Source organism: Apodemus sylvaticus, chromosome 15 (genome assembly GCF_947179515.1).
Source record: "Apodemus sylvaticus chromosome 15, mApoSyl1.1, whole genome shotgun sequence".
NCBI lineage: Eukaryota > Metazoa > Chordata > Mammalia > Rodentia > Muridae > Apodemus > Apodemus sylvaticus.
In genome coordinates this window covers 32,900,834-32,921,646 of record NC_067486.1, presented here as the reverse complement: position 1 = coordinate 32,921,646, position 20,813 = coordinate 32,900,834, and positions in this window count along the sequence as shown.

The window sequence follows — 20,813 nt, the reverse complement described above, 5'->3', positions numbered from 1 at the left end:
AAGTTGTGTTGTAGATGTTTAGGTTAGAACTGGGCTCCACATTCTGCATTTTTATTGGTTGTGGTTTTCAGTGATGTTTGTTGTCAGTTGTAAAGAGAAATTTCCATATGGAACAAGGAGGAATATACTTATCTGTCGTTATACTGGCAAATATTTAGATTACAGTTAGGGATCATGCTGGTTTAGTTAAGAGGTTACCGTACATTTTTTTTTGTAAGATAAATGACTTCACTTGCCCTATTTTCTAGGTTTCTAGGTTGCCTAGTTTCTAGGTTTCTACTACCAGGTATGTTTTTCTGTTTGTTAAGTGGTCTTAACTCCAAATAGAGAGCTGTTGCTCACCACAAAGGTATGCGTTCCACCACTGTACCCTTGGTTCCATTGTGTTGTGATGGCCATTGCTATAATTCATAGGTGTCAGAGCTGAGTAGGACTTTTTGTTGCTTTCCTCCTTTAGAAACTTGCAGGGTTCCCTCTGATATCATGAAAACTAGTCTTCAGGGAGGAAGCTTTCATGGTAGATTTATCTCAAGGGTCTCTGAGCCTTGCATTTGAAGTTCATGGTGTCAGAATTTGATACATGCATCTAACATGTTTTATTAAAACCTCCATAAATCCCTCCCCTCCCTCTTCTCCCCTATCCTTCCCACCACTTCCCATCCCAACTTAAATATGTCCCTGTGATCTTTGTCTTTTGTCAACTTTTATTCATAATGTTGTGTAACCATGTTTTCAAAGGATGCCAAGGATATGAAATGTCCTGAGTGAAGAGGTAAAGGGCTAGGTAATGCAGACTGACTTCTACCTAGTACATTGAGAACTGAAGGGAAATGTAGTTTTAAATTTTTCCTCAAATTTAGAAAAAAAAAATAAACTTGAACCTGGAGGAATGCAGGCATGGGCTTGGATAAGAAGCACACATGTTCCCCAATTCTGAGCCAGCTCTGAGTCTGGATGGCTGTACAGGCAGTGTCTGTGTTTCTTCTTTGTTTATTCTGAATCTTTCTGCATCCTTTGAAATGTAAGGAAAAAAGTAACACAATATGTCCAACTTAACAATTTTATTTTATGTATTTGAGATTAGTCTGAAGTCTCTTTTAAATATAAGCTGGTTCTCCATTCAGATTATTTTTCCATTAGCTGTATTACTGGAAGCAAATCTGTAAGATGCTAATGCAAAGTTTAACACCATTACATTGTTTTGTTCTGGAATATTCATTTTGATGAAATTACTTCCTTTACGATTTTCTATTATAACATTCTGAAGAACGCTAAGAAAGGAAGAAGGCTTATGCAAGGTTTTAGTTCAATAAACTTTTAAAGCTATTTTGTTTATATGTAAGCTATTTCAAAATCTTATTAAAATGGATTGGAATATGTCTGATAGACCTATATTTTAAAAAACATAATTTAATATATATATATATATATATACATATATACATTAAGCAGATTAATGGAGAATAAAATTGTTACTATAAATTGTTACTATATAAATAAAAAGCAAGATGACACACAGGTACAAGTCTACAAGGTTAGTCATTCAAGCTGAAAAAAAAGGAGAAAAGAATAAAACTACCTCATGCAACATATTCAAGTTTATGGAATGAGTTTTATTTTTTCCATTAACAGTCTGAAGCCTAATTTCTTTTGGAAGAGCATAAGAAACAATTGCACATTGTGTTTCCACATTTAAACAAGAAGGCTGAGGGATATCTCAGTAGGCAAAGTACTTACCGCAGGAGCATAAAGGCTTAAGTTTAGACTCCCAGAATCCTTGTAAAATCCAAGCAGTGTGTCTCATCTCATATCTATAAATAGCCCTATCGGTGGTGAGCTATAAAGCCTAGAAGATCCAGCTTGCTAGCTAGCCAGGTGATCCACAAGACCAGTTCTAGGTTCAATGGGAGAGCCTACAGTGGGAAGATCAGGGAGGAAATGAGTAAGGCGAAACAATGATCAGAGTATATTTTGTGAAAATATCTATTTTTTTCAATTTTGGGAAAAGTTGGTGAGTGATAGAAGAAGACACCAGACATTGACTTCTGGTTTCCACATGCACATAAACAGAAGTGAGCACATGTGTACATGCATGCACACACACACTAAATGCAAATGTGCAGTCTAGATTAGCTAACTGTTAAGTGGATCAGTAATTAGTGTTCCTTAGCAAACCTTGTGTTATCTCAAAATTGAAATTCAAAACTTCTGAATTTGTTTCCTGTACTGTGTCAAGTTTTGTGTGTCAACTTGACACAGGTTGTAGCTATCACAGAGAAAGGAGCTTCAGGTGAGGAAATACCTCAATTAGATCTAGCTGTAAGGCATTTTCTCAATTAGTGATCAAGGCAGAGCCCCTTGTAGATGGGACCATCTCTGTCCTGGTAGTCTTGGGTTTTATAAGAAAGCAAGTTGAGCAAGCCAGGGGAAACAAGCCAGTAAGAAACATTACTCCATGACTTCTGCATCAGCTCCTGCTTCCCTGACCTGTTCAGTTCCAGTCCCAACTCCTTTGGTGATGAACAGCAGTGTTAAAGTGTAAGCTGAATAAACCATTTCTTCCCCAACATGCTTCTTGGTCATGATATTTATGTAGAAATAGAAACCCTGATTAAGACATTTCCCATATTTATTATTTTATGTATATATCAAATAAACATTGTTTTCTTTTTGCTATGATGAAGGGCATATTATGCAAAATGATTCAAAAATCCAGAATCCCAAGTAATTGAGGCTGTATAAGAAATGTGATTGAGAGAGGAGTGTCTGTGTGACATTACACTCCCTAAAGTCTCCCTGTAGCCTAAGGGTGTTTATGAGCTCATGTTTTCTTTATCTATAGTTTTATTGACAAATCCATATCTGAATTTTTATTTGGAATCTTTAGATTTTTAAATTCCCAACTAGTTTGATAAAAATAAAAAGTGCAGACACTAGGATCTATAGAGACTGCACAATTAAAGCTCATCCAATTTTGGAAGATTAAGAGTGTACATATTATTAACTAAAGTTTACTTTTAGTTTAGATAGTTCTTAATCTTAGAATGCCTTCCTAGCGTATGCCCTGGTGGTAATAAAGACAGGTACACACATTTCTATTGTCTGTTCTTATTTAATGATGCCCAGGCTTTCTCTCAGTGTAATAGAAATGTCTCCTTCTGTGCAGTTTCAACCCACAATATAACACTAAAGTTATTTGTCTGGAACTACAGGTAGCTTATAAGTTCTAAAATCTTCAGTAACTTGTTGCTTCTGGAATTAATGAAAATCTCCATGGGAGAACAAGGAAGGTCTTGAGTGACTTGTTTCTACTTTCTTTGTTTCTTTCTTTCTTTGTTTCTTTCTTCCTTTGTTTCTTTGTTTCTTTATTTCTTTGTTTCTTTCTTTGTTTCTTTGTTTCTTTCTTTCTTTCTTTCTTGTTTTCATAGTACTTTCAAACACACTTGGCATGTAGATTTCCCCCCCACCCCCACCCCCCCCCACCCCCGCTTGCTTGTTTGTGTGTTCATTTGTTTGTTTGCTTTATCAGACTTAGAAAAACGATTTGTCTTGATCACAGAGTTCTTTTCTCATGGGATACTTTTAGAATTCTCATCTGTCTCATTCTGAGTCATTTCTGTGAGGAGTCATTCAGGAAATGCTAAGGCTAGTAAAGGTGGGCCACCTTTTTGCATGGTTTAAGATGGGTGAGCTCTGAGGCAAGATCCTAAAGAGACTTCAGCTCAGGATTGTTTCTTGCAGCTATGTCTTTTCTGTAATTATTAAGTTAATATATTAACCCCTGGACATTAGCCCATCCCATTGAGCAGATTTCCCAAAGGCTGACATAAAGATGAACTTTCATGAATTAATGTTGTTTAGATGAATTAGTGATTTTATAGAATTCCTGATTTGATTCACATAATCTCATAGAGAAAGTGTGAAGAAATGGCCTTAGTTATTTGACCAGAAAGATGTAATAAAGTTAGAATTAAGAATAGAATTTTCCCAGTCCTAATAGTGGTAAGCAAAGGCTGCATAATAAGGAATGCAATGAGCCTTCATAATTACATTAAAAAGAGAAATAGGCTTGAGAAAAAATTTGTGTTCAAGGAAAAGGATTCAAGTTCCAGGATTAAGCCATGGTATGCACTATGATAAGGCAAGGCCATGGGAAACTGTTGCTTTGAATTTATAATGAGTATATTAGAATGAAACCCTACTTTGAACGTCATATTATCATCATTTTATAACTTCCATTTTGTGTGACATTTACCTATGAGGTAATTTTATAAAGAACTTTTGTCGTGAAGAAGGTATAACAAAAGAAATAAAGATGGTGTGGTATCTTGGGGAGCTCTCTCCCATCCATCCATCCATCCATCCATCCATCCATCCATCCATTTAGACATCCAAATAAATAAGTGTATTTGTTTATATGTATGTAGGTAGGTATATGGGTATGTATATAAGTGTGCATAAATACTTGTGTAGTTCATTGAGACAGACATTTGGGCCTATCCAGAGTGTGAATGTATGACTATATATATGTCTGTGCATATTTGCCTGTTTAAAATATCTTAATTCTTTTTCTTTCCTTCCTCTCCGGTTCACTAAGATTTAATCATCTTGGCCAGTGAAGGGCTCCTGACTGCCTGGCCAGAGAAGGGAGGGCTAGCAATAAACATAAATACCCTACACACACACTCCAGCTTTCAAGTTTCCTCGAGGCTAGGTGCCTCCTCTCCCACTGAAGCCAGACAAGGTAGCCCAGCTACTAAAACACTTCCCAAGTACAGGCAACAGCTTTTGGGAGATCCTTCATCCCACTTGTTTGGGACCCATATAAAGACCAAGCTGCACTTTACCTACTTATGTGTAGGGAGGCCTTGGTCCAGCCCCTGTATGTTTCTTAGTTGGTGGTTCAGACTCTGAAAGCCCCAATGGTTTGGGTTAATTGACTCTGTTTGTCTTCCTGTGGAGTTCCTATCCCATTGAGGCCCACAACCCTCCCTCCTATTCTTCCATAATAGTCCTCAAGCTCTATCCACTGTTTGGTTATAGGTGTCTATATCTGTCTAAGCTAGCTGTTGGGTGGAGCATCTCAGAGGACAATATGCTCCTGTCTACAAGCATAGCAGAGGTTCATTAATAGTGTTAATAGTGTTAACGATTCCTGCTTGCCCATAGGATGCGTCTTAAGTTGGTCCAGTTATTAGTTGGCTATTCCCTCATTCTCTACTCCTCGCTCCTTGCCTGCATTTCTTGTAGACAGGACAAATTTGAATTTGAAAGTGTTGTGCGTGGGTTGGTGTCTCTATTGTTTCATTGACTACGGGAGGTGGCCCCTTCAGGTTCCATATCCCCAATGTAGTGAGTCACAGATAAGGTCACCCTCATTGATTCTTGGGCACCTCCTTTATTCCAAGTTGGTGTATAGTCCTGGAGATGCCCCACCCACCTCCTTATCAATCTTTCGACCTACTTATGACACTGTATTATACTTCAACCCATTCCAGGTCTAACAGAATCTGGGCACATTTCTTCTGTCTCTCTCAATCTCTCTCTCTCTCTCTCTCTCTCTCTCTCTCTTTAGAAATTTGAAATACCTTTCTTGATTGGTTTATTATTAAATAGTTAGCATTGTTTTGACCATTCTCTAGCAGTAAATTGTACTCTATCATTAAAGTGTCCTACAATTATAATATGACCTTTTAAATCAACTATATATATATATATATATATATATATATATATATATAAAGATTGCAATTATAGTTCATTTTCATATTTTCATCAGCATGCCAAGTATTTTCCTAATGAAAAATTTAAAAAAAGTTTTGATTTTGTAATCCTCCCAATCAAGGGCAAAGAGATTATCTACCATTAATTAAAATACAGATTTAACTAAAACTTAAAATTAATGACAGGTATATTGACATAATTAATATGCAAGTATTTCAAATACTAAACTAGATATTATTTCTCTATGCCAAGAAAATGCTTGTATCAAGAACGTGAATTTCTTTAAATATCTAAAATACATCTTTATAAATGTACATAAATTTTATTACATTTTCAGGATTTATATAATACGGAGGGCAGTTTAAAAAGACAAAGTTGATTGGTTTAAGAATTAATAGAATAGCCAGGCAAAGGTGGCACACGCCTTTAATCCTAGCACTTGGGAGGCAGAGGCAGGCAGATTTCTGAGTTCCAGGCCTGGTCTACAGAGTGAGTTTCAGGATAGCCAGGGATAGACAGAGAAACCCTGTCTGGAAAGAAAACAAAACAAAAAAGAAACAAACAAAAAAGCCGGGCAGTGATAGTGCATGCCTGTAATCTCAGCACTCTGGGAGGCAGAGGCAGGTGGATTTCTGAGTTCAAGGCCAGCATGGTCTACAGAGTGAGTTCTAGGACAGCCAGGGCTATACAGAGAAACCCTATCTCGAAAAAAACCAAATCTAAAAAAACCAAAAAAAAAAAAAAAAAAAAGAATTAATAGAATGAAAGTCTCTTGAAGACCTGTGGAATAAATATGACCTAGAATTATTATTATGACACTGAGCCACCAACCAAGCAGCATACATCAGCTGATAAATATACTGCCTGGTCTGGCCTCAGTGAGAGAAGATGCACCTAACCCTTAAGAGACTTGAGGCCCACATCCTTGCCAACACCTGCTGTCTCCTGAGATTTTGACCTTAGCCATTCTGACTGGTGTGAGGTGAAATCTCAGGGTTGCTTTAATTTGCATTTCCCTAATGGCTAATGATGTTGAGCATTTCTTAAGGTGCTTCTGGGCCATCTGAATTTCTTCAGGTGAAAATTCTTTGTTTAGGTCTGTACCCCATTTTTTTAATAGGATGTGGAAAAGGAGGAACACTCCTTCACTGCTGGTGGGATTGAAAGATGGTACAACCACTATGGAAATCAGTCTGGCAGTTCCTAAGAAAACTGGGCATGACACTTCCGAAGGACCCTGCTATACCTCTCCTGGGCATATACCCAGAGGATTCCCCAGCATGCAATAAGGACACATGCTCCACTATATTCATAGCATCCTTATTTATAATAGCTAGAAGCTGAAAAGAAACCAGATATCCCTCAAGGGAGGATGGATACAGAAAATGTATATATACACAATGGAATACTATTCAGCAATTAAAAACAATGAATTCATGAATTTTTTAGGCAAATGGATGGAACTGGAAAATATCATCCTAAGCAAGGTAACACAATCACAAAAGAATACACATGGAATACAATCATTGATAAGTGGATACTGAAGCTCTGAATACTGAAGATACAATTAGCATATCAATTGATTCCCATGAAGAAGGAAGAAGAGGGCCCTAATCCTGGAAAGGCTTGATCCAGCATTGTAGGGGAGTACCAGGACAGAGAAAAGGAAGGGGGGAAAGATAGGAGAATGGATGGAGAGAAGAGGACTTACGGGACATATGGGGTGGGGGGACTGGAAAAGGGGAAAGCTTTTAGAATGTAAACAAAAAATATAAAAAATAAAAAAATATATATGGAGACTTGAAAAAAAAAAGAGAGCGAGACTTGAGTCCCCAGGGAGTGGGGAGGTCTGGTGGGGGATGGGAACATCCTCTTGGAGATGGGGGAGGAGGAATGGGATGAGGAACTGTCAGAGGGCAGTCCAGGAGGGGGTATAATGACTGGACTGTAAAAAATGGTTAAAGATAATAAAAAAATTATTTTTTCAAGAATGAAAACAACAAATGACAATATTCGTAAGAAATTTATATTCCATTTTTAAAATCTGAAAAAAATATTTTATTTTATTTTAATTATTTACATTCTACATGTTGCTCCCATCCTGGTTCCTCCCTCCCCTGAGTTCATTATCTCCTCTTGCTCCTCCCACCCCAACCCCACCTCTGAGAGGGTGCTCCCCCACCTGCTCCCCCACCTCCCTTTCTTTTTTTTTGTTTTTTTTCTTGATATATTTTTTATTTATATTTCAAATGATTTCCCCTTTTCTGGGTCCCCACTCCCTGCAAGTCCCATAAGCCCTCTTCCCTCCCTCTGCTCCTCCATCTACCCCTTCCCACTTCCCTGTTCTGGAATTCCCCTATACTCTTGCACTGAGTCTTTCCAGAACCAAGGGCCACTCCTCCATTCTTTTTGGACATCATTTAATTTGTGGATTATGTCTTGGGTATTCAAACTTTCTAGGCTAATATCCACTTATCAGTGAGTGCATACCATGATTGACCTTTTGAGATTGGGTTACCTCACTTAGAATGATGTTCTCCAGCTCCATCCATTTGTCTAAGAAGTTCATGAATTCATTGTTTCTAATGGCTGAATAGTAGTACTCCATTGTGTAAATATACCACATTTTTTGTATCCATTCCTCCGTTGAAGGACACCTGGGTTCTTTCCAGCTTCTGGCTACTACAAATAGGGCTGCTATGAACATAGTGGAGCATGTGTCCTTATTGCATGCTGAAGAATCCTCTGGATATATGCCCAGGAGTGGTATACCAGGGTTCTCAGGAAGTGTCATGCCCAGTTTTCTGAGGAACCACCGAACTGATTTCCAAAGTGGTTGCACCATCTTGCAATCCCACCAGCAGTGGAGGAGTGTTCCTCTTTCTCCACATCCACCTGCTGCCTCCTGAGATTTTGACCTTAGCCATTCTGACTGGTGTGAGGTGAAATCTCAGGGTTGTTTTGATTTGCATTTCCCTAATGATTAATGATGTTGAACATTTCTTAAGGTGTTTCTCAGCTCTCCGAAGTTCTTCATGTGAAAATTCTTTGTTTAGCTCCGTACCCCACTTTTTAATGGGGTTATTTGGTTCTCTGGGTTCTACTTTCTTTGTATATATTAGATATTAACCCTCTGTTGGATTTAGGGTTGGTGAAGATCCTTTCCCAATCTGTTGGTTGATGTTTTGTCCTTTTGACAGTGTCCTTTGCCTTACAGAAACTTTGTAGTTTTATGAGGTCCCATTTGTCATTTCTTGATCTTAGAGCATAAACTATTGGTGTTCTATTCAGGAACTTTTCCCCTGTGCCCATGTCCTCCAGGGTCTTCCCCAGTTTCTTTTTGATTAGTTTCAGTGTGTCAGGTTTTATGTGGCGGTCCTTGATCCATTTGGAGTTGAGCTTAGTACAAGGAGATAAGAATGGATCGATTCGTATTCTTCTGCATGCTGACCTCCAATTGAACCAGCACCATTTGTTGAAAAGACTATCTTTTTTCCACCGGATGCTTTCAGCTCCTTTGTCAAAGATTAAGTGACCATAGGTGTGTTAGTTCATTTCTGGGTCTTCAACCCTATTCCATTGATCCGCTTGCCTGATATTGTACCAATACCATGCAGTTTTTATCACTATTGCTCTGTAGTAAAGTTTAAAGTCTGGTATACTGAATCCCCCTGAAGTTCTTTTACTGCTGAGAATAGTTTTAGCTATCCAGGGTTTTTTGTTATTCCAGATGAATTTTAGACTTGCTCTTTCTAGCTCTATGAAGAACTGGGTTGGGATTTTTATGGGGATAGCATTGAATCTGTAGATTGCCTTTGGCAAGATGGCCATTTTAACTATATTAATCCTGCCAATCCACAAGCATAGAAGATTTTTCCATTTTCTGAGATCTTCTTCGATTTCTTTCTTCAGAGATCTGAAGTTCTTGTCCAATAGGTCTTTCACTTGTTTGGTTAGAGTCACTCCAAGATACTTTATGCTGTTTGTAGCTATTGTGAAGGGAGTCATTTCCCTAATTTCTTTCTCAGTCTGCTTATCCTTTGAATATATAAAGGCTACTGATTTGCTTGCATTGATTTTGTAGCCAGCCACTTTGCTGAAGTTGTTTATCAGCTGTTGGAGTCCACTACTCCTTGATATCTCTTAACATCAATGGACTCAATTCCCCAATAAAAAGACATAGACTGACAGACTGGTTATGTAAGCAGGACTGTACATTTTGCTACATACAGGAAACACACCTCAGTGTCAAAGACAAAACCTATCTTAGAGTAAAACGCTGGAAGACAATTCTACAAGCAAATGGTCCCAGGAAACAAGCCGTAGTTGCCATTCTAATTTCAGATAAAATTGACTTTCAACCTAATGTCATCAAAAAAGACATGGAAAGTCACTACTTGCTGGTCAAAGGAAAAATCCAACAAGAAGACCTCTCAATCCTGAACATCTATGCCCCAAATACAAGGGCGCCCTCTTTCATAAAAGAAACTTTACTAAAGCTCAAAGTACACATTGCACCTAACACAATAATTGTGGGTGACTTCAACACTCCACTCTCACCAACGGACTGATCAAGAAAACAGAAACTAAACAGGGAGACAGTGAAACTAATTGAAGCTTTGAACCAATTGGAGTTAACAGATATATATAGAACTTTTCATCCCAAAGCAAAAGAATATACCTTTTTCTCAGTACCTCATGGTACCTTCTCCAAAATAGATCATATAGTTGGCCACAAGACAGACCTCAACAAATATAAGAAGATTGAAATAATCCCATGCCCCCTATCAGATCACTATGGAGTAAAAGTGGTCTTTAGTAACAATAAAAACAACAGAAAGCCCACATACACATGGAAACTGAACAATACTCTACTCAATGATACCTTGGTCAAGGAAGAAATAAAGAAAGAAATCAAAGATTTCTTAGAATTTAATGAAAATGAAGGCACAACATACACAAATCTATGGGACACAATGAAAGCAGTGCTAAGAAGAAAACTCATAGCTTTGAGTGCCTCCAAAAAGAAATTCGAAAGAGCATACACTAGAAGATTAACAGAACAACTGAAAGCCCTGGAACAAGAAGAAGCTAATTCACCCAGGAGGAGAAGAAGACAGGAAATCATCAAACTCAGGGCTGAAATCAATCAAGTAGAAACCAAGAGAACCATACAAAGAATCAACAAAACCAAAAGCTGGTTATTTGAAAAAATCAACAAGATAGATAAACCCTTAGCCAGACTAACCAAAGGGCACAGGGAAAGTATCCAAATTAACAAAATTAGAAATGAAAACGGAGATATTACAACAGAAACCGAGGAAATTAAAAAAAATCATCAGATCCTACTACAAAAACCTGTACTCAACACAACTGGAGAATCTGGAAGAAATGGACATTTTCTTAGACAGATACCAATTACCAAAATTAAACCAGGATCAAATAGACCATCTAAACAGACCCATAACCCCTAAAGAAATAGAAGGGGTCATAGATAGGCTTCTGACCAAAAAAAGCACAGGACCAGACCAAAACCACACAAAGATCTAACTAAGAAAGAGAATTTCAGGCCAGTTTCCCTTATGAATATCGATGCAAAAATACTAAATAAAATTCTTGCCCACCAAATCCAAGAACACATAAAAACGATCATCTACCATGATCAAGTAGGCTTTATCCCGGGAATGCAGGGATGGTTCGATATAAGGAAATCCATAAATGCTATCCACTACATAAACAAACTCAAAGAAAAAAAACCACATGATTATTTCATTAGATGCTGAAAAAGCATTTGACAAAATTCAGCATTCTTTCAAGCTAAATGTCTTGGAGAGAACAGGAATTCAAGGCCCATATCTAAACATAGTAAAAGCAATATACAGCAAACCGGTAGCCAACATCAAACTAAATGGAGAGAAACTTGAAGCAATCCTACTAAAATCAGGGACTAGACAAGGCTACCCCCTCTCTCCATATCTTTTCAATATAGTTCTTGAAGTCCTAGCTAGAGCAATTAGACAACAGAAGGAGGTCAAAGGGATACAAATTAGAAAGGAAGAAGTCAAACTATCACTATTTGCAGATGATATGATAGTATACTTAAGTGACCCTAAAAACCCATCTCACTTTCAACCCCACTTCTGCAGCATCTCTCTTCCCTGGGACATCCAGTTTCCACAGGATTAATTGCTTCCTCTCCCACTGAGGCCAGACGAGACAGTCCTCTTCTACCCATGTGCCAGGGGCCAAGAACTGGCCCAAGTATGCTCCTTGGTTGGTGGCATACTCTCTGGGAGCTCTGAATGTTCTAGTTAATTGACACTGCTGTGGTTCCTATGGGGTTGTCATCTCCCTCAGTTCCTTCAATCCTTTCTCTGACTTCCATATGGGTTCCAGATATGTGGGGGCTGGAAGATTACTCAGAGGGAAAAGGCTTACATTGAAAATGTGAGGGATTAAGTATGGATGCCCAGAAAGCATGCAACAACTGCCTCTAATTATAGCATCTAATCGATATCCCAGCAGTCTTCCCCTGGCAAGATGTGAGACAGAAAAAGACAGCACAGCATTTGAGGAACTACAGCTGACAGTGCCACACATGTACAGTGGCAATCCTACCAACATCTTCACAAACAGGGACACATACACATCACGGTGTGTATATATATTCATACATACATAACTGTAAAGGAAATGTGTTTAATGAGCTACTTTAGGCACATGATGAATGCTGAGTTCCTTTCTGGAGACACAAGGATTAAATAAAATCCTTCAAGTGTACTTACTGTGTGCTAGTTCCATGGAGTAATGAGAAACTCACTTTTAATGTTTCAGATTGTAATTCTACAGCTGCCATTTGTAGTAGCATTTTTACATTTTTAATGTTATTAATTTCATTATCTGAGAGGGTAAGTACAAGTGTCTTATACACTAGGTTATCTCACTTCTACATATCTATCTCTATATATACATACATAACACACATATGTATATACATGTACATGTATGTATGTACATGTAAATATAAATGTATATATATATATATATATATAAATTCATTTTTAAATCCCCTTTCCTCTGCTTTTCCTTTCATCATAGCGAGTATAACCAATTTCTTGATCATGAAGATGCTTATTTCTCTCCTGGCTGATGTGTTCTGGTTGCTTATACGCTTGTGAGGTGTCATATAAAGGAATGCCTAGATAATAAACAAGGGGCAGTGACTTAGTTAGGTAACGCATTATTTCTAGTCACCTACCACTCTTGTCAAGACAAAATTTTGAGTGATGTTGTTGGAATTGCCTCTACCAAGGCCATTTACAGCTACAACTTAGATATTTGAAGATCCCAGTATGCCAAGATGAGAGGTCAGGTTTACCTGGCCTTGACAGATGTTAGGTAAACATTTGAGTTATTAACTTCAACAATATATCAATCTGTAGAGACAGAGAAAACAGAACAATTTCAGGAGATGGCTCGGAACACTCTCAGGAAGTATTGCTTCTCCCCAGGGCTTTTGGAGGCTTAAGTTAATTCACAGGTTTTAATTTAAACCCCAAAGGATTGTACTTCTCTATGCATTAAACCACAGAAAACCCTGAAAATACTGATTTAAATCCAATGTAGCAAAAGTAAATCTTTAAATGTATAACGAAGCAAGAAAACTCAGTTATTCTGTTTCACTTAAAATAAAGTAGAATGCTTCTACATCAAGACTTTCAGTGTTTCAACCAATCAAACATGTAATATGCTCCTGCATTAGCTTTTTTTTTTCCTTTTTTCTGTAACAACAACAAAGAAATCTACTAAAAGCAAGGTAAAAGCAAAAAGGGGTTAGAAGACTGGAGGTAAATTAAGCGTGGAGAGGTAGACTCCTGGATGTGGGAAGGCTTAAGCAAAGTAGGAGAATGTGTGAAGTCTGGGTAGAGGCAAGGTTAATCTAATGAATGGATGTTCAACAACAAAATGTGGATGGAAGCCTTTTATCTCACAGCCAAATTGAACACTGTAAGTGGAGGGGCATGACCATGTTACATAAAGCAAGTAAAGTGTACCAAACTAAGAGTGTAAGCAGGGTTGAAGGAAGGGAGAAGGGAGAGAGGAAACCATATGCAGCATAAACAAAACCAAAGATACCGATTAACACCTTATGGAAATACACTAGGTAGGAAGATAATTACAAAATACAATTGAAAGGGGAAACAGGGAGGCTAATGTATGCCTATTATTCCAGAAGCCCAGCACTTGGTATCTCCTTTGACTTTTGGGCACAGCCTGGTTTACATGACAAGTGCCAGAACAGCTAGATCTCTGTAATGAGACCTTGTCTAAAATGATGAATTGTTTGATGGAGGTATCTTGCATGGGTGGACAATGTCAAAAGACATAGTTTATTAAACAAAATTACAGCCAAGCGGTAGTGGCACACGCCTGTAATCCCAGCACTCTGGGAGGCAGAGGCAGGCAGATTTCTGAGTTCGAGGCCAGCCTGATCTACAGAGTGAGTTCCAGGACAGCCAGGGTTATTCAGAGAAACACTGTCTCGGAAAAAAAAATCCAAAAAACAAACAAACAAACAAACAAACAAAAAGCCAAAATTACAGTGCTAGCATGAAAGTCTTATAACATAGTTACTTATTTGTTAGAAAAGTTTGTACAGACACCAAATAGATAACCCAGGTTATTGCCATTTTTCTTAGCTCCTAACCACAATTATGTGGTAAGGCACATTGACCACAAGACATAAACAATCATGAACAGTTAGTTGGGAAACTGTCTACCTGCCTGATGGTTTCATAGCCCTGGAAGATGCTATGCAGAGTACAGCACTGAACCCTATATTCTACAGAAATATAGACAAGATGGAAGCAGTGGTGGGCAGCAGCATGACTGTTATAAAGTAACCCACTGCTTTCAAATTAAATTGAAGGCTAGGTCCAGAGTAGGGATTTTATCTCTGGTATTATAAACCTGGTCAAAAACCTATGACTGGGGAAATTGTAGTTCTCCATGGGAAAATGCTATTGGTATTTTTATAAATGATCAAGCTGACAAACTTCCATGTAAACATTTACCTTTACACATTGATCAGAGAATCTTTGTTTTATTGTATATAATAAATTATAATTTTGTTATATAAATTATATAATTTTTGTCATACAAATAAATTATGTATACATGATTTGTTCTTATACGTAGGAGCCATTCATATATGTGTACACATATATGTGTACACATCACAGTCATGTTTGTTGCCCATAAAGGCCAGAAATGAAATTTCCAGTGATTGTGAAATCCAGAGTGAGTGCTAGGAACCTATCCAGGTCCCTGCCCCCAAAGCAGCAAGTACTTTTAACTGTTTAGCTACCTCTCCAGGGCTATGTGTTGTGAGAACTCAGGGCAAGTATGGAGGGAATGATAGGTACATATAATTATATATTTTATTTTATACCTGCTTGGCATTTTTTAAAAAGACAAGACTGATCAAAAGTTGTGTTTCTTAGTTGATGCTAAACCATACTAAGATGACAATTTGTTTTACGTATCAGTAGCCTTCCTGTTTTACTAAATATGCCAAAGGGGAAGCAATTCTAGCAGATGCAGCTCTTGTGCAAACTAAGTGATAGCCACTTAGGATATATATTTCTGAGGTTGGAGAATTGGTCCCACTGTTAAGTGTACTACTACACTTGGCTGACACATGAATGTCTGCCTTAGCTTCCAATTTGTGTGTCTCCCAACCAACTGAAACTTCAGCTACAAGATGTCAGAAAGCCTTCACTGATACCTATACTCATATACAAATGCCTATCTATATGCAGATATACTATACATGATATAAAATAAAAATAAATCTTTTAAGAAAAAATGCATTTTTAATTTTCTCTGCTGTCCATTTCCAATTCCACGTGTTCTCAAACATGTTTGGTCTTGTCTTCACCCCGTCATATTGTATTGCTTTGTCTTTATTTCACATAACTTTGGCAGGTCTCCACAGCCAGACTTCCTTCTCACTTGTTTTTCGGTATCCTTGTTATAATAAATGACCTTTCTTCTGTTGAGAGCTTTTGGTGCCGCTTCTAGGAAGTTTGCATTTGTTACTGGGCTCGGACAAGGACGTAGGTTCTGATAATAATATTAGAAACAGTGGTCCTCGGGCTTTGCTTACTGCTTTACTTAATTATTACCTTGTGTGATCCTTTTGCTTACTACTTTATTTAATTACTATCTTATGTGATCTCCTTGTTTACTACTTTGCTTGATTACGTTGTCTTTGATCTAAGAACTGACCATGTTTTGGGGAAGTACTTAGGATGATATAAAAGCAGGCTGGAGAAAAATAAACCCGCTTCAGCCTCAGCACTGACTGCTAAATATAATACATCATATTATAATTTTGTCTAATTGTTTTTCTTTTTTAATCCTTACTCTCTCGAGACCCTTTTGACTGAGCTGGCTTGGTCATCTTTCATTCAAATTATACAATTCTACTATGCATATTTGTCTTATAAATCATCTTAAACAAGCATTGATGCTACATTTTTGTATAATTTTTATAATTTAATAATTTGGAAGAAAACATGATGCAGGATAGTCATTAATAAACCAGTAGAGTACTTATCAATAGTCAACCCTCTAAAATTTTTTTCAATAATGACTAACAACTTCTCTTTCTCAGCCTTTTAAGAAACTTGTAGACTGAATGAATCTCCTTAATTACTAAGGATTATTTGTACCTTACTGTGTGAAAATCAAATAAGCCAAACCAAACTGGGCCATGAAAAGGAAAGAACAGTGGAGGGAAAAGGCATGTAATGTTCTCTACTTTTTTCCTAAGGCTGATCCTCCCTACATGACAAAAATGAAATAAATATTCCAGAAAACCAGGAAAATATACCTGAGAAAACAGTGATAATCCTGCTTGCTTAGTTGTCATTGGCCTTGATATGAAAGGAATGATACCTTTTGGGTTCCATGAAGCAATTTCAGATTTATAGGTTAATGTACTCATGATTTTCATTAGTTGTGGTGGGTCTATTCCTAGAAATGCTTCATGAGAACCATAAGCATGTGTTAGTCTTAATAAAGTGATGAGTTTTAGAAGCATTCTAATCTGGTCAGCTGGATGTACCACAAACCTTAGGTTAATATTCTTAGATTTAAGAATTATTTCTCATCTCTTGCTAACTACTGTGATATAGTTAGCATTTATTACTGATCTTTGATGATTATAGTCGTTGGTATATATCAACATATTTCCCTAGACTGGTAGGTAGGTTATCACTGTATCTTTCTTTTGACTCAGGTTATGGTCAGAATTATTTGTCTAAAGCTTGTCAGTAAATTCTAATAGTCAGCCTTCACTACCTTGGCCAGAATTTGAACCTGTATATCTATGATGAATACTACCCCAGTCTTCTCCTTGATCTAAACAGTTCTGAGGACCAACATGCCTTAAGGTTTTATTTTTACACATTAAACCACATTTTTCTCTTGACTTGCTGTTGAATTGATTAATTTGTCTTATACACCAAAATTTATCTCAAATATTTTTTAGTGATCTCAGGGAACGTGGAGCAATGAAAATATCTTTAGAGTATGAAAAATAAAGATTTTAGCAAAATCCAAGTAAACACATTTTGTAAAGGGACATTTGTCAAACAGTAGCAACTCTAGGGAGTCTTCCATATTCATCATTAATGACTGTTGACAGACTGCAATCTAGAGATAATAATGTGTTCTTCCAGTTGGATTAGTATAGTTAAAGAATTCATATTTGCATTATTCATATTCTCCTGGCTATAAAATTTTCCAGGTTATAACTAAGGCTCCAATAGTCTTGAGTGTTCAGAATCCCATAGCCCAGACTACTCTGGAGAACCACAAAGTAAAGATTTTCTACCATGCAAAGGGATGACAATTGAAGTAAATGTAATATATAAATATAAACTAATTCTATAGTATTATAATTTTACAAAAGATATTCCAGAGTTTCTCTCTGTAAATGTGCAGATTAATTGACACAGAACATTTTAAATCACATTGACCATGGACAGGGAGCAATTGACATTTTAAAAGCATACTTTTATTAATTTCATTACCTTATGCAGAATAGTAAAGATGCTCTGTTTCCTTCCTTTTTCACTTCCTTCCCTCCCTCCCTCCCTCCCTTCCTTCCTTCCTCCCTCCCTCCCTCTTTCCCTCCCTCCCTCCCTCCTTTCCTTCCTTCCTTCCTTCCTTCCTTCCTTCCTTCCTTCCTTCCTTCCTTCCTTCCTTCCTTCCTTCCTTTCCTTCTTTTTTCCCAATAGGAAATGTCCCAATAGCAGCAAAAATGGTCAGAGGTACAACTGGTCCCACTCTTAGGAGTCCCACAAAACCACCAAGCTATCAGCCATATCATATGAGCAGAGTACCTGGTGCAGACCCATACAGCCAGTGGTTGCCACTTCAGTCATCTGAGCCCATATGAGCACTGCTTAGTTAATTCAGTGGGCCATGGTCTATATCCTCCAATCCCTATGACTCCTACAATCTTAAAATTATAATACTATAAAATTAGTTTATATTTATATATTACATTTACTTTCCCTTTTCTGGTTTCCTGACCTCCTAGTAGAAGGACTCAATGGAGACCTCCAACTTAGATACTCTTAATGATGTCTGGCCCTGTTAATCTCTGCTGCTGGAGGAAGCCTCTGTGATGATGACTTGATAAGACACAAATCTGTGAGTATAGCACAGCATTATTAGGAATGATTTCATTGATTTTTTGGGGGGGAGGTGGGCACCCAGGTTCAGTTCTACCCTAGATCTTTGAGCTATTCAGTTTAAGGTTCTTTGCCTATCCAGGCAGTCTGGAATGGACTACCTCTTGTAGAGTCAGCCTCAAGTCATACAACACTGGTTGGTTACTCCCCAAAGATCTGAGCCTCCCTTTCTCAATCACTTCTTGAAGTCAGGACAGGATGCAGGACAAAGGCTTTGTGTCTGGGTTTCCTTTCTGTAGCCTGCAGAGGAGCTTCTTTCTTATGCCAAAGAGATTAGAACATAGGGAGAAAGGGCCTAAACCACCACGTAAGTTTGAATCTCTATGTTCAATGGGATGTGTGGAAGTTGTCCTCTACAATGGGACCCCAATGTCAGTTTTTAGAGCAAGACCTTCTGTGCTCACATCAGCCTGGATTGTCTAGGTATCTCTATGCTAAGTCCTCAGCAAACACCTTAGGCAAATGCAACCCTGTCCACCACTGGAAGCCTTGCCTGGCTGTAAAATTTCAGACTCTATATCATCCATTGCTAGGAATCCTTATTAGGGTCCTCATAGATTCCAGGAAATTTCCAATGAACTAGTTTCCATATTTTCTCTGTTGGTTTATATACTTTATGTGTAATCAAATTATTACTTATTACAGAAGCTTAAATGTTTAATAAATACTCAGACAAAATATATTTGAAGCTCTATATTGTAAAATAATAAAATTCAGAAGAATAAATATACCTATATACCACTCAGAAATAAAATGAGTAGTGAATTAAACTGAATTCATTTACTTAAATGATGTGAGTTATTGGACTGGTGGAGGGGAAACCTTATCTTGAGTGACATCTAGTGGAAGGATCTGGAATGATTTGTATGTTCTATTTCTACTATAAGAAGCTTCTACTTAAAATATATGTATACAAGCAGCATAATTACATTTTAAACAAGCAATGAGGAAGTAAATATGTCTTAAAACATCTTCAAATGAAAATATAGAATGTAAAGTTTAGAAATACATTGTTATAACATATTATTGCTGGAAAACAATAGTGTTCCTTTATTGTTTGCACTATAAAAACATCTATACTCTTACATTTGGAATAGTGACATCTATTTCTCTAAACCTTTGTTTCTTTGCAAAGCTCTAAAGTGAAATCATTTTGTCAGAGGCATCTATTCCAACCATACATTTTCTTGTGTTATGACTTGGTTGACATACAAAATCCAATCTTGTGTTTCCATTATCTTAGGAGAGCACTAGAACAGTTCCCATTGCTCTTTGGCTGTTGTTTTTAATAGTCCATAAGCTATTCCTAATATTGATGACATCTCTTCCCTTTATTTCTACTTAGTTGTTTGATCTCATGGCTACATTGCTCATATATTGTTTATAATACTTCCTGTGCCTTTTGAACTTGTGATGTCTTTCTCGGTGGTGCATTATGTGATGTTTGACATTCAGTTTGCTAATACGTCTTTATGTAACATTTACACCTTTAGTGAACCCTGTTCATCTCATCACTTTCCCTTTCCTCCACACCGAGTTCATGTTCCCATTTTGTGCCATAAGTTGTCTTTCCTCATTCTCTTTACCACAGTTCCCTCTCTCCTTTAGTGTTCTGCACTAAACCCAGGCATTCTTTCCAGAGCAGAACTTTCGGCTCTGTAATCATTTCACCAATAAACACTTTGTTTCTGTCCACACTCTATTTACTCACTTGTCATATCACTTTCTTACTGGTCCTGATGTTATAATTAAGTGATGCCAATTACACTATCCATGCTTACTCAGAGGAATGGGCTTACCCTGGGTCTCTAGAGTCCTTTGACTGGATAGGTATTTAGTGTGCTCCAACTGCTGGTCTTTTTTATATTGAAAAATATTTTTCCAAACAATTTATTCTGATAATGCCTTGCCCTTCCCAAACTCCTACCTGATCTTCCCCACCTCCCCAGCTATCCAATTCCATGCCTTTTCTTTCTTTTTTAGAAATGAACATGAAAAAAATGAATTTTTGATTGGATATAAAGCCAAACTGATGAGATAAAACACACCTTCCCCTGCTAAAGTAGCCAAGAACATGAAACTAGACTTATCTCAGAAAGCTAGGGAAAAACCAAACACTACTGATACTCCAAAGAACCATAGTTATCAATTGACTCCTGATGACCTTGCTCAGACATCATCAGAGAGGCTTGCTCCTTCAGCAGATAGGAAGAAATACTTAGATCCCCTGTCAGACCCTATGTAGAGAGTAAGAGAGTTTGTAACTCTCAGCCCTGAATGGGGGGGGGTCTGCATCTAGTCCCTCCTCGCAGAAGACTCTGT